Here is a 12,241-nt window from a genome sequence, read left to right on the forward strand (position 1 = left end):
GATTAGGTCAAGGTCTCGGGGTCATGAGATGGAGCCCAACATTGGGCTTTGTGCTGGGTGTGGAACCTGCTGAAGATTCTCCCTTTGACCTTTCCCCCCAAACAAACAAACAAACAAATCTATCTCAGAGTATCATTATCTTTTTCAGGATACTGGGCAACCATGGACAGTTTTCTTCGACAGGTGCTCCTTTACTCATTCCTATGTCACTCACTGAATGAATTCCTTCTATGAGCCCACTATGTATATATGAATACAGTAGAATACAAGATGCTAAGAAACAGAGTTAGACTAGGGGTCCACAACATCTAGATGGGCCTTCAGAGGGGAGTAGATCACCCAGGGACAGAGCAGAAGGCAGAATCCTAGGGAACATCAGCAGATAAGAACACACAAAGAAGAAGAGGGCTAAAAACCGAACTGAGGGAGAAGAGGAGCACTGGGAGGGCTCAGTGTGGAAAAAAAAAGATGTGATTTTGAAGGAGGTAGTTTGCAACAGTGTCAAATGCTTCCCTGAAATGGTGTTGGGTGGGGGTTGAGAGGAAAGCATTGGATTTGGCAGTCAGGAGGTTTCCAATGACACGGGCCCCAGAAGCAAGAGGCACAAAAGCCAGATGACAGTGAGTTAGGAGGGAGGAAAAGTAAGAAGAGGTACTAAAGATGGAGGGTAAGAACAACTCTGGCCAACTTGCCATGTGGAAATGAAAAGATGATTGGGAGTGAGGGTGGTCATGAACTTCACAACATATCTACCCAAGAAATAGGGGTGGGAAGTGATGGAGGACATTTGTCTTAAAAAAAGTATGACAGGCGTTCTGGGGTCTTTTCCATCTGGAAAAGGGATCCTCAGTAGGGATCCCCCAGAAACTTCAGACCAGAATCTGCAGGAGGGCATATGGTAGATCCTCAGTTCCCATGGAATGGAAATTCCTTGAAGCTTTTTCATCCGTGAATTCCCAGCACCCAGAGTGGCCACAGCTGGCACAGGGGAGGCCTTTAGCAAATATGCATTGACTGGTAACTGAATGGCCGAATGAATCAATGGATGGATAAAAGTGAATTAAATATTGTTCTATTCTATAATCCTCTTATGTTGATCCACAAAATATTGTTTGTGGAAGGTGTTGTCTACCTTCCCTTCCACCACTCAAAGTATTACATAGTCTGTTATCACAGTGAGCATTGCTGATAAACTAACTGGGAAAATCCAGCTTCCTTCAGAGGCCCAGTGAACAGAAATGACTTTGGTTGGGGGGGAGGCACTTTTAGGGGCATAAGTTAGGACCAAGCATAGATCCTAAACATGTTTGAGAGCTGCAAAGAGTACTGCTGCTGGAGACCCCAAAGGGAGGCTTCATTCATTCCTATATATATAAACTTCATACACAATGTTTTATCTAGTAATTTTTATCTAGTAAATACTCCATGGATTGACTAATTTGAATAATCTTACTTTTCAATATTTTCTCCTAAGACTCTGGAGTAAGAACAAAATTAAGAGGTAAACTTTACCCAAACAAATTATCCTCATTTCCCCTTTCTCTGTCCATGAGGAGATGACTCCATCACACCTTTGATTTCTCTGTACCTATTCAATTTCAGGACATCCTTTACATTGGTATGCTTTCCTTAACTTGTTTTTCTGCTTATTAAGGGAATTCACATTCATCTTCATCTTCTCCAGCCTAATTTCTACTCTAATCTCGCACCATGGACCATCATTAACACAAGTTCCAGGATAATATTTATATTTCTTTTGTTAGAAAGATGGGGGTGGGGGGAATCAGAGGGAAAGTGGGAGAGAGAGAATCCCAAGCAGATTCCATGCCCAGCTCATTAGTCTTTCATTGTTACGTTAACTATTACGTTAGCTGTATCTCCTAGATACCCTTTATCAAATTTGTGGTGTTCTATCCTGTTTATAGATTGTTGAGAGTTTTATTAGAAATGCTTGATCTCACAACCAGATCATGACCTGAGTGGAAATCAAGAGTTGGGTGCTGGAGTGCCTGGGTGGCTCAGTGGGTTAAGCCTCTGCCTTCAGCTCAGGTCATGATCTCAGTGTCCTGAGATTGAGCCCTGCATTGGACTCTCTGCTTGGCAGGGAGCCTGCTTCCCCCTCTCTCTCCGCCTGCCTCTCTGCCTACTTGTGATCCTTCTCTCTCTCTGTCAAATAAATAAATCAAATCTTAAAAAAAAAAAAAAAGAGTTGGATGCTTAACCAACTTTGTCACCCAGGTACCTACCCCCAGGTTGATGTTTCTAAAACACAGATCTGATGATATTACCCGCCACTTAAAACAGTAACACAGGGGTGCCTGGGTGGCTCAGTGGGTTAAGGCCTCTGCCTGCAGCTCAGGTCATGATCTCAGGGTCCTGGGATTGAGCCCTGCATTGGGCTATCTGCTCAGCAGGGAGCCTGCTTCTTCCTCTCCCTCTGCCTGCCTCTCTGCCTATTTGTGATCTCTCTCTCTGTGTCAAATAAATACATAAAATCTTAAAAAAAAAAACCCAATAACCCAATTTTAGAATGCTTTCATCACCCTCAAAATATTCCTATGTGCCTTCATTCCCCACTTATATAATGAATCCCTGTTCCTATCCCCGACTCCAGGTAACCACTCATCTGTTCTCTGTCTTTATAATTTTGTCTTTTCATATAGATGGGTCCTATAATGTTAGTTATTTGTGTATGGATTCTTTATGGGCTGAATTGTGTCCCCCCTCCAAACCCAACCAGATATTGAAGTCCTAACCCCCAGTACCTCGGAATGGTTTTTAAAGAGGTAATTAAGTTTAAATGGGGTTATTAGGGTGGACCTTAATCCAGTAAGACTGGTATCTGTGTAAGAAGAGTAAATTCAGACAACAGACACAACTAGAGGAAAGACCAAGTGAAAACACAGGCTCAGCAGAACTGCCTCATGGGAGGAACCACTCTTCAGATGGGTACACTACAGATGGAAAAGTTAAAGTCCCAGATGTTTAGTGACTTTTTCCAAGCTCACACACCAGAAAATAACTGAATGTGGGACTTACATTGGGACTTCTTAACCCCCATTCAGCCTAGAATTCCTGATAGAAACGTGGGGGAGAAGGCTGGGTACGGGGAAGGGCATTCAGTGTCCACACGGTGACAGAGTGGCTTGTGTCTGGTATCATTATGAAGCCAAAATTGGCTGGAGTTAATGAATGACCAAACCAAAGTTTTATAAAAATTAATCTGGTAGCATAAAATGTCACTCATTCGTGGACTTTGGTAATTCCGCCCCTTAGCCCTTGTCCCCATTCCCAGAGTTTTGCAACAGCCTCCAATTTCCTTTGGTATCTCCTGCTCCTTTATCCTTTCCCCACATCCTTCTCTAGCCACACTTTGGGCTCTGTGCCAGTACATCCCTCATGCTTACCAGAGCACAGATTCTATTCATGGATTTTATCCAGAAGCTGGCTAGGCAGCTTGGGAAGAAAGACCTCCTTGTACCTCAGACACTCATTCATAAAACAAGGGGTCCAGAACTAAAGCCTTCCAGATCTGACCCTTTCAGAGGGTAGTGCTCAAACCCTAATAAAGGACTGGCAGGGGCACCTGGGTGGCTCAGTGGGTTAAGCCTCTGCCTTCAGCTCAGGTCCTGATCTCAGGGTCCTGGGATCGAGCCTCGCATTGGGCTCTCTGCTTGGCAGGGAGCCTGCTCCCCGACCCCTGCCTACCTCTCTGCCTACTTGTGATGTCTGTCTGTCAAATAAATAAATAAAATCTTAAAAAAAAAAAAAGGCCTGGCAGGTATGGACATCTGCAGATGGCAGAGTCACTGTTCCTTTGTCATCTCCCATTAGGAGGCGCTGGTGCTCCTTCTCACAGGAAGAGTAACACTGATTAGGATCGCAACACTAATTACAAAACATTAGGAAAGTCAACCTTTAAATTGAATTTATTGCCAATTTAAAGAACAGGGGATTTCACATTAAAAATCAGATTTCTGGTCTTATTTATTAATTCAAGCATCTAGCTGACATCTGCCAAGGACATTTTGCCATTGGTCCAAGTACTTGCTGTGTTATTTTTCTTTTCCTTTTTTTTTTTTTTTAAAGATTTTATTTATTTATTTGAGAGACAGAGATCACAAGTAGGCAGAGAGGCAGGCAGAGAGAGAGAGAGAGGAGGAAGCAGGCTCCCTGCCGAGCAGAGAGCCCGACGCGGGGCTTGATCCCAGGACCCTGGGATCACGACCTGAGCAGAGGCTTTAACCCACTGAGCCACCCAGGCGTCCCATTGTGTTATTTTTCTTAAACCCTTTTTCTTATAAGTGAAATATTTCTTGGCCATGTATTCAATAGAAGGAAGAAAGAGCTAGATTGGGAGGACCACACGTTTCAGAAAAAGAGGAGGAAAGAACTGAGTTTTTGTGAAAATGAAGTAAGCACAGTGTTGTCTGTGTTGAAAGTATGTGACCTGAAACGCCATTATGAAAATAAAGCAATATAAGAATGAAGAAGACTGTGGAAAAGATGCAAGATGAAAAGGCAACAAAATGACGAAAACATCAGCAGGATTTATTCTTCTTAAAGCAGATAAATGTTGCTGCTGTAAACTGTAATTAAGAGGGAATAGATTATAACCGAGAAAAATAGAACAGAATAAGTAAAACAGTAGCACCTTACAGAGGCTGTAGGTGCTTGAGATTCTGTCTAATTCAACCTCTTCCCCCAGGATCCTTCCTCTCTTCTATGGATGGGCTCGCTGACGCCCAGAGACATTAGGAACACTGTCCAAGGTCACAAAGGAAGGAAGTGGCAAAACTGGCAATACAAATCATGTCTTTGGACTCTATTATCCTCTGCTTCTTCCATATATCCTATGACCACAGAGCTTGACAAACACTTGTTGACTTGATGAAAGGAAGCATAGTACAAAGGGGGAATTTAAATTGTGATGGGAAGTCCTAGATTTTAGTCCTAGATGTGCCACTGACTAGCAAGTCACTTTCTCCCTTTGGATCTCAATATCTCCATTAAAGTATAGAGAAAGCTGAACTTGAGACTTAGAAGTGTATCACAGTAGCCGACAATAACCCTTTTGTCCTGGGGTTAAGAACTTGGTCTCAAAGGAAAAGGAATTAAAAGCCTCATGGTTATAAATAACAGAAGTCAACACTGGCTGATTTGAATAAGAAATAAATTTGTTAGAATGATCTTCTATAGCTCATAGAGTCACCAGAAAGCCTGAAGAATTAGGCTCAAAAAATTGACTGAAAATGAAAACATATATCCACACAGACACTTGTACACAGATGTTTATAGTGGTATTATTCATAATGGTCAAAAAGTAGAAAAGGCCCAAATGTCTATCAACTGTCGACAGAATAAACAAGATCCGGAACACAGTAGAATATTATTCAGTCATAAAAAAAAGAATGAAGCGCTAACACAAGATACTGCATGGATGAAACTTGAAAAAATTGTGCTAAATGAAACAAGCCAGTCACAACTAACTATATACTATGTGATTCCATTTATATGAAAGGAATAGGGAAATCTATAGGGATTTCTATAGGGATATAGAATAGGGAATAGGGAAATCTATAGACAGAAAGTGGATTAGCAGTTGCTCAAGGCTGGGGACAGGCATAGGGAGGGAGAAGCAGGAGGGGTGGGAGTGATAACTAAAGAGAATGAGGTTTCTTTTAGAGATGATAAAAATGTCCTAAAATTGTCTATGGTGATAGCTGCACACATCAGAGAATCATCTAGAAAATGAATTGTATATTTTAAATGGATGAATTGTATAGTATATGAATTATATGTCAATAAAAGTATTAGAATAATTGGCAGAAGCAAAGGGAGTCAGGGCAGGAACAACCTCATCCCTAATCTACCATGTTACAGAACTAATTCAGTAAAGGCACCATTGCTATCTCTACCCCTGCCCTGAACACTGGACCCCGAGGCCACCACTCACTCTGCTGGCCTTGCTGCCCTGAAACCTGGATGTTGCTGCCCCAGCCCCCACCACTGCCAAACTCCATCATCCCTGCTTCTTTGCAGTACAAGTGTCTTATTCTAAGTTCTAGGAGAATGTACCTGATTAATAGGCTCTAAATCAATATGCATATCCTAGCTGAAAGGGAGAGCTGGAAAGCAAATTTCTAGCCTTTTTTACTTCTATAATAGGGAGACAAGATCTGCCTTTCTCCAAGAATCCTAAGGTGGAGAATTCTCCAAATATAAGAAAGGGGTTTAGAGTTGGGCAAGTAGGCAAACCAACCAACAAAACAACAGACAAAAATAAAAAACCAGGCCTCTAGGGACGCCTGGGTGGCACAGTTGGTTAAGCAGCTGCCTTCGGCTCAGGTCATGATCCCAGCGTCCTGGGATCGAGTCCCACATCGGGCTCCTTGCTCAGCGGGGAGCCCGCTTCTCCCTCTGCCTCTGCCTGCCATTCTGTCTGCCTGTGCTTGCTCTCTCCCCCCTCCTCTCTCTGATAAATAAATAAAATCTTTAAAAAAAAAAATCAGGCCTCTAGACATATATCTAATCCCAGTTAAAATGCAAATATATCAATTAACCTGTCCTTCAAATATTCATTCGTTTATGCCTGCAGTCACTGTAAACACTTAACAAGTACCTAAAAACTCTTTTGAGGGCCCTATGCTAAGCCCTGTAGAATCAGAAACAAATAAAACATTGACCTTGCACTCAAGTAGCAAGCAGAAGAAAAAATGGAGGGTTATGGGACCCAGGCTAAAAGTGTAAGGAGGGAAACGGGCACAAATAATGGATTGGTCAATTCTCCTTGGGATAAAGGTTAGAAAGTCTTTGCAGAGGAGAATCTTTGAAGAGAAACTCAAAAGGTGGGTTGGTAAAAAAAATAATAATAATAACAATAATTAATTAATTAAATTAGAATTTTAAAAAGTGGGTTGGTGCCTTGCTAAGCAGAACAAGGGAAATCAAGGCATGGACTAGCCAAGTATATTAGAGGAAACCATGGGCAACACTATGGTATAGGGTTGGGGTGTGAGACCACACAGCAAGAGAGGGGCTGGACAAGTCCCCAAGGGCCAGATCATAAGGGGCCATAGAGTTCAGACTTCCCTCTTTTTCGTAGAGAGCTATTGATGGATATTTTATCTCAAAATATCACTTGGGTACTGTGTAGAGGATGAACTGGAAGAGACAGTGTTGCAAAGAGCTCAGTGAGCAGGTAGCTGCTATAGTCTAGACGTTACTGATAGCAAAGAACTAGGGTGGTAGCAGTGGCAATGGACAGGGACAGAGATGGAGATGAGCAAGGAGAAATTGAATAGACCTTGTCAGAACAGCTTAAGTGAGAACAGGACCCTGATAACCAACTCTCCCATCTACACATTCACTCACTCAACCCCCAACATGTACTGATGTAAATGCTGGGGGTCCAGCAATGCCTCCTGCTTTCAAGGGGCTTTGTTTAAAAAGAACAGGCATCTCAATAGATAGTTATAAGGAGCTCAGTGGCTGTAGGGAGACTGCTGGCTAGAAGATGCTATGGGAGCATTGTGACTAGGGATTTCAGGGAGGACTTCACACAGGTTTGAGACTTTTTTTTTTTAAGACCAAAAGGAGTTAGCCAAAAAGAAAAAGTTGGAAAAGAGGTGTTGCAGGTGGAGAGAAGAGCACATATAGGACCATGAAAAGCTGCCTTGCAGATCTCAACTATAGGAGTATAATAGACCAAGGGCCCCATGTAGAATCCACCACCCGTTTGTGCTGATACCACCCACACCACCTTTGAGCGGCTACCATCCAAGCACTGTGTGTAGCAGGGAGACTAAGCAAACATATTCCTGAGGGACACAGACTCCTCTGACAATGAACTCTGGCTTCATGACAGCTCAAACTTCTTTAGAAGTTGTCTAGGATACTTTCTACCCAAACTTCCCTCCCTTTCTGCTTACTTAGGGTCAGAATTGCATGGAGGGTTTATGGTTCAACCAACCTCTCCTTTCTCATTTTTCTTTTTCCCACATGTTGTTATATGAGCAAAATCCTCGCATATTTAATCTCCTCTTGGCTCTGCTTCTTGGAAGACCTGCATTAATACATCTGTGTAAAAGCACAATTTTTTTTAAGAACTCTGGACTCCATTCTGGATGAATTCACAACAGCTGGGATACCTTTAGTATGGTCTATTGAGACAAAATAAAATTTGGAGTTTGGGGTGGTTGGTCTAGAGTTACAGAGAAAGTGGAGAAGGGACGGGTTAACAAACCCGTAATTATTTTGGGCTGCGGAGTTTTAGGACATTTTCATGTTTGGAGAGGTCCCATCTTATGAGATACAGAGAGTCAGCTTCCCATTATAGAAACTGAAAATGCCAAACTCACTTGCCCAGAAACCCCCTCAACTAAAGCATGGCACATGACCCAAGCCTGGCCAGTCAGATGGACCTGCCTTAGGCCAACCTTGAACTAGAAGTTAGTGAGGCAAAGAAGCAGGGGTGTGCAGAATCAGTGTGAGCCATGGCTGGCAGCAGAGGCAGCAGCTGAAGTGGCAGAGTCCAGAATCTGGCATTGGTCATCTTGATGTGCAGGCAGTGGAACTCACTCCCTGCAACAGTGGCTGTCATGTTTACTGGGCCAGGTATATATGGTGAATTGGGGAGTTCATCCTGGGGTGAAAGCTTCTCTGGCCCTCCAGGAAATTGTGAGCAACCTAACATCCCTTCAACAATTCCTTTTCTGTTTTAAAGATTTATTTATTTTTATTTTAGAGTGCCCTAAAATATGCATGAGCAAAGTGGGGGGAAGGACAGAGGAAAGGGAGAGAGAAAATTTCAAGCAGACTCCTCACTGAGTGGGGAGCCCAACATGGAGTTCAATCCCAGGACCCTGAGACCATGACCCGTGAAAATCCTTAAGCTCTGCAGCCAAGGGACTTAATCTGTATCCTAGCCCTTCCCTTACGCATCAGTTAGCGCAGGCTGCTGTAACAAAAAACGTAGACTGGCGGGTTTAAAAAAACCTTGACTTCTCACAGTTCTGGAAGCTGAGAGCCTCTTTCTGGTTTGCAGACCTCTTTCTGGTTTGCAGATTGCCACCTTCTTGTGGCATTCTCACACGACATAGAGAGAAAGAGTTCTAGTCTCTTCTTGTCAGGGTACTAATCCTTCCTAAGAAGCTTCACCCTTATGATCTCATCTAAACCTATTTACCTCCCAAAGGCTCCACCTCCAAATGCCATCACAATGGGGATTAGGATTTCAACATATGAACTGGTGGGGGGGGGGGACAAATTGAGTCCATAGCAACCTATTATTAGCCAAGCTCTTTCTGAGCTTCAGTTATCTTACCTATAAAATAGGGATACTGAGTTTTACCTCCTTCGGAGGGATGCTGTAAAGATTACATGAGAAAATAGGTATGAAAATGCCTTGCAAATATAAAATGAACTTTATGAATGCTTATAAATTCTCTTAACAGTGCTTAACACAAGGTAGGGCAAACAGAAGGTCTCTTTAAATGTTTGAAGTAAGGGGGTGCCTGGGTGGCTAAGTCAGTTAAGCTTCTGACTATTGATTTCAGCTCAGGTCAGGATCTCAGGGCCCTGAGATTGACCCCCTGCCTTGAGCCCCACCTAGGGCTCCCAGCTCAGCGGGGAGTCTCCTTGAGGATTCTCTTCTTCTCCCTGTCCCTCCACCCCTCCCCCCACTCCACACTGGGGTGTGCTCTCTCTCTAAAATAAACAAACAAATAAATAAATCTTTAAAAAGAATGTGTTAGGTAAGAGAAAAGGATAGTAATCACTATAGGAGCAATCATAGTGTGCCAGCCCCTTGGAGAAATCCTTCCTCAGCATTGCCTCCCCAATAGCTCAACGTGACCAGCCTTCCTGGTTTGTCTGGGTGGGACACCACAGGTTTACCACTGAAAGACCCACACGGGAATCTCCTGAGACACAGGTTTGAGTACCATGCCCATTTTACGCATTAGGAAACTGAGGCTTGAAGATGATGAAGTCCCAGAACCTAAGTCAGGTTCGGTGGGGTGAGGTTCGGAGCTGACGACTAAAGAAAGAATTCTTAAGACATCTTTGGTGCAAAATGGTGGATTATTAAAGCACGGGGACAGGACCCGTGGGCAGACGGAGATGCTGCTGCCCCGGGTTGTGAGGAGTGGCTGGTTATATACACAGGAGTTGGGTAGGTGAGGACAAAGGGTTGTTCAGAAGGGCTATTGGGATAAAGAAGACTGTCAGGATATGGAAGGCCTGGTTACTATCAAGCCAAGGCCACTTTCCCTCTAATGAGGCGCTAACATAAAGACAATTGGGAGTCTCCTGGTGGAATGTTACATTCCTGCTATCAAACGTCCTTGTTAGTGAGATTTAGGTCTTAAAAGAAATTTAACTTTATTTACTTTTCCTTCTACCTCCATCTCCTTCGGTTTTTTTATGGAGGGGAGGGTGATGTTAGGGCTTGAGGAACTGAGTTATGTATCTTTGGAAATTGGGCTATTGATAAGGCAACTTCTTTGTTGTAAATCTCAAGGACATTTGTAAACCAAGAGAGACTCCTGCCTTGCAGGACTGTGATCTCTGCAAGATAACCATTTGCTCTTCTTTTAGGGCAGTCAGGGGTGCCTGTGAAATGTCACACATATTACCAAGGGGAGTGGGTGGAGAGGGGGTGCAAGGTGCCAGCCCCTGCTCCGTTCTCAGCCAGCCTCCTGCTCCGTCATCAAAGAGACTGTCCCAACATGCCCCAAATCACATTTAGTAAATGGCAAAGTCAAAGTTGAACCCAGATCTGTCCAGAGGAAACATGGGAGGAGAAAGATCTCCAAAGTGGATCAAAACTATGCCCTGTAGCGGCGTGACTCCAGCTCAAGCCCAGTCTGGTCTTAGAGGCTAGTGTTGGGAGGTTTCCCAGAGAAGGCCCAAAGATGGATGAGCCCAAGGTCACCTGTTCCTTCAGGGCAGTCCCTGGCAGGTCTTTGTTTTGCTTTTACTTCATAGGAACTCTTCTGTTTCTATAGAGTAATTAAGCCCTCAAGCCTTATCCTGTTTATGTGTTTTGTTTTGCTTGTCAATGAAAGAACAGTCAACCTTGTTAATCCAAACCACTTGACCCCTTAAAGCAGGTGTTTTTGGGTCTTAAGCAATAGCATTACTATAAATACTGATACAGAGGTGGGGATTTCTGTGCCCAGCCAGGGTCAGAAGCCAAGTATTTCTCAGATAATGGTGGGTAAATTTTGCTTGGGGTGCAGAGGAAGGATGGTCAGGAGGAAGGAAAGCCTGGTTAAGCTCAGGATCATACTTACGTTCTGCTCAGATACTTCTGTAGTTACCCCACTTTACCTCCCATCGATTCATCCTATGTCGTGCCCTTGGATCTAGAGTTAGGAGGCCGGCACAAAGTCCCATCTCTGCCACTAGTGAAGTGTGTGACCTGGACCATCTCCTCCCTCTCTGCGCTTCTCTGAGCTTCCCTTTCTGAACATTCTCATCTGTCAAGTGAGGGAATCAGATTAGCAAATGAGGTGCTTTCCTAGGGGTCCTTGTGGTGTTGACACTCTAGGACACTGTAATGACACACATAATTGAACTGCTTTGGAAGGCAGGCTCTGGACTGGTGCTGTGTGTAGATATGAACATGTGTGCATATGTGTGTATGAGAGTTGGAGTGGGATGTTTGACTGGGTATCTGCATGTGGGTTGTTCTCGAAAAACATATACTCAGGGCTTGCTTGAAATTCTAGCTCTGAAAAAAAAAATCTTAAAAAAAAAATGGGGTGCCTGGGTGGCTCAGTGGGTTAAAGCCTCTACCTTCTGCTCAGGTCATGATCCCAGGGTCCTGGGATCGAGCCCCACATTGGGCTCTCTCCTCCACAGGGAGCCTGCTTCCTCCCCTCTCTCTGCCTGCCTCTCTGCCTACTTGTGATCTCTGTCAAATCAATCAATAAATATTATTAAAAAGAAATAAATTCTAGCTCTGGTCAAATCCTTTCATCCCACTCCCGCCTAACTCTCCTTAATCGCTTCTCCAGACTCAGCTCTCCCATATAGTGGAAGTAAAAGCATTTTTTCTGGTAGACAGCTGTGGACCAGAAGGAGCACTAACTCAGGAGTCAGATTTGGGTTTGGATCCTGACTCGACCCTGTAGCTAGCTGGTAAGTAGCCTTCAGCAAAGTATTTACCTAAGCTTAAATTTCATCAGTGGTAACAAGAAGCGAACAATCCCTAGTTCAGCACAGTTAGAAGTTG

At 43.7% G+C, this 12,241-nt stretch overlaps 1 protein-coding gene across 1 annotated transcript in view; it reads right to left on the minus strand.

The window, feature by feature from the left end:
• POLD3 (DNA polymerase delta 3, accessory subunit) overlaps positions 1 to 9,029 on the minus strand; it is a 64,680-nt gene extending 55,651 nt beyond the window's left edge. The window contains exon 1 of the mRNA XM_082749685.1: positions 9,011 to 9,029. The gene's annotated coding sequence lies outside the window, so the exon portion shown is untranslated. The remainder of the gene's footprint in view (positions 1 to 9,010) is intronic.
• Between the last annotated feature and the right edge of the window lie 3,212 nt (positions 9,030 to 12,241).

The sequence above is a fragment of the Mustela nivalis genome (genome assembly GCF_964662115.1).
Source record: "Mustela nivalis genome assembly, chromosome: 9".
Classification (NCBI taxonomy): Eukaryota; Metazoa; Chordata; class Mammalia; order Carnivora; family Mustelidae; genus Mustela; species Mustela nivalis.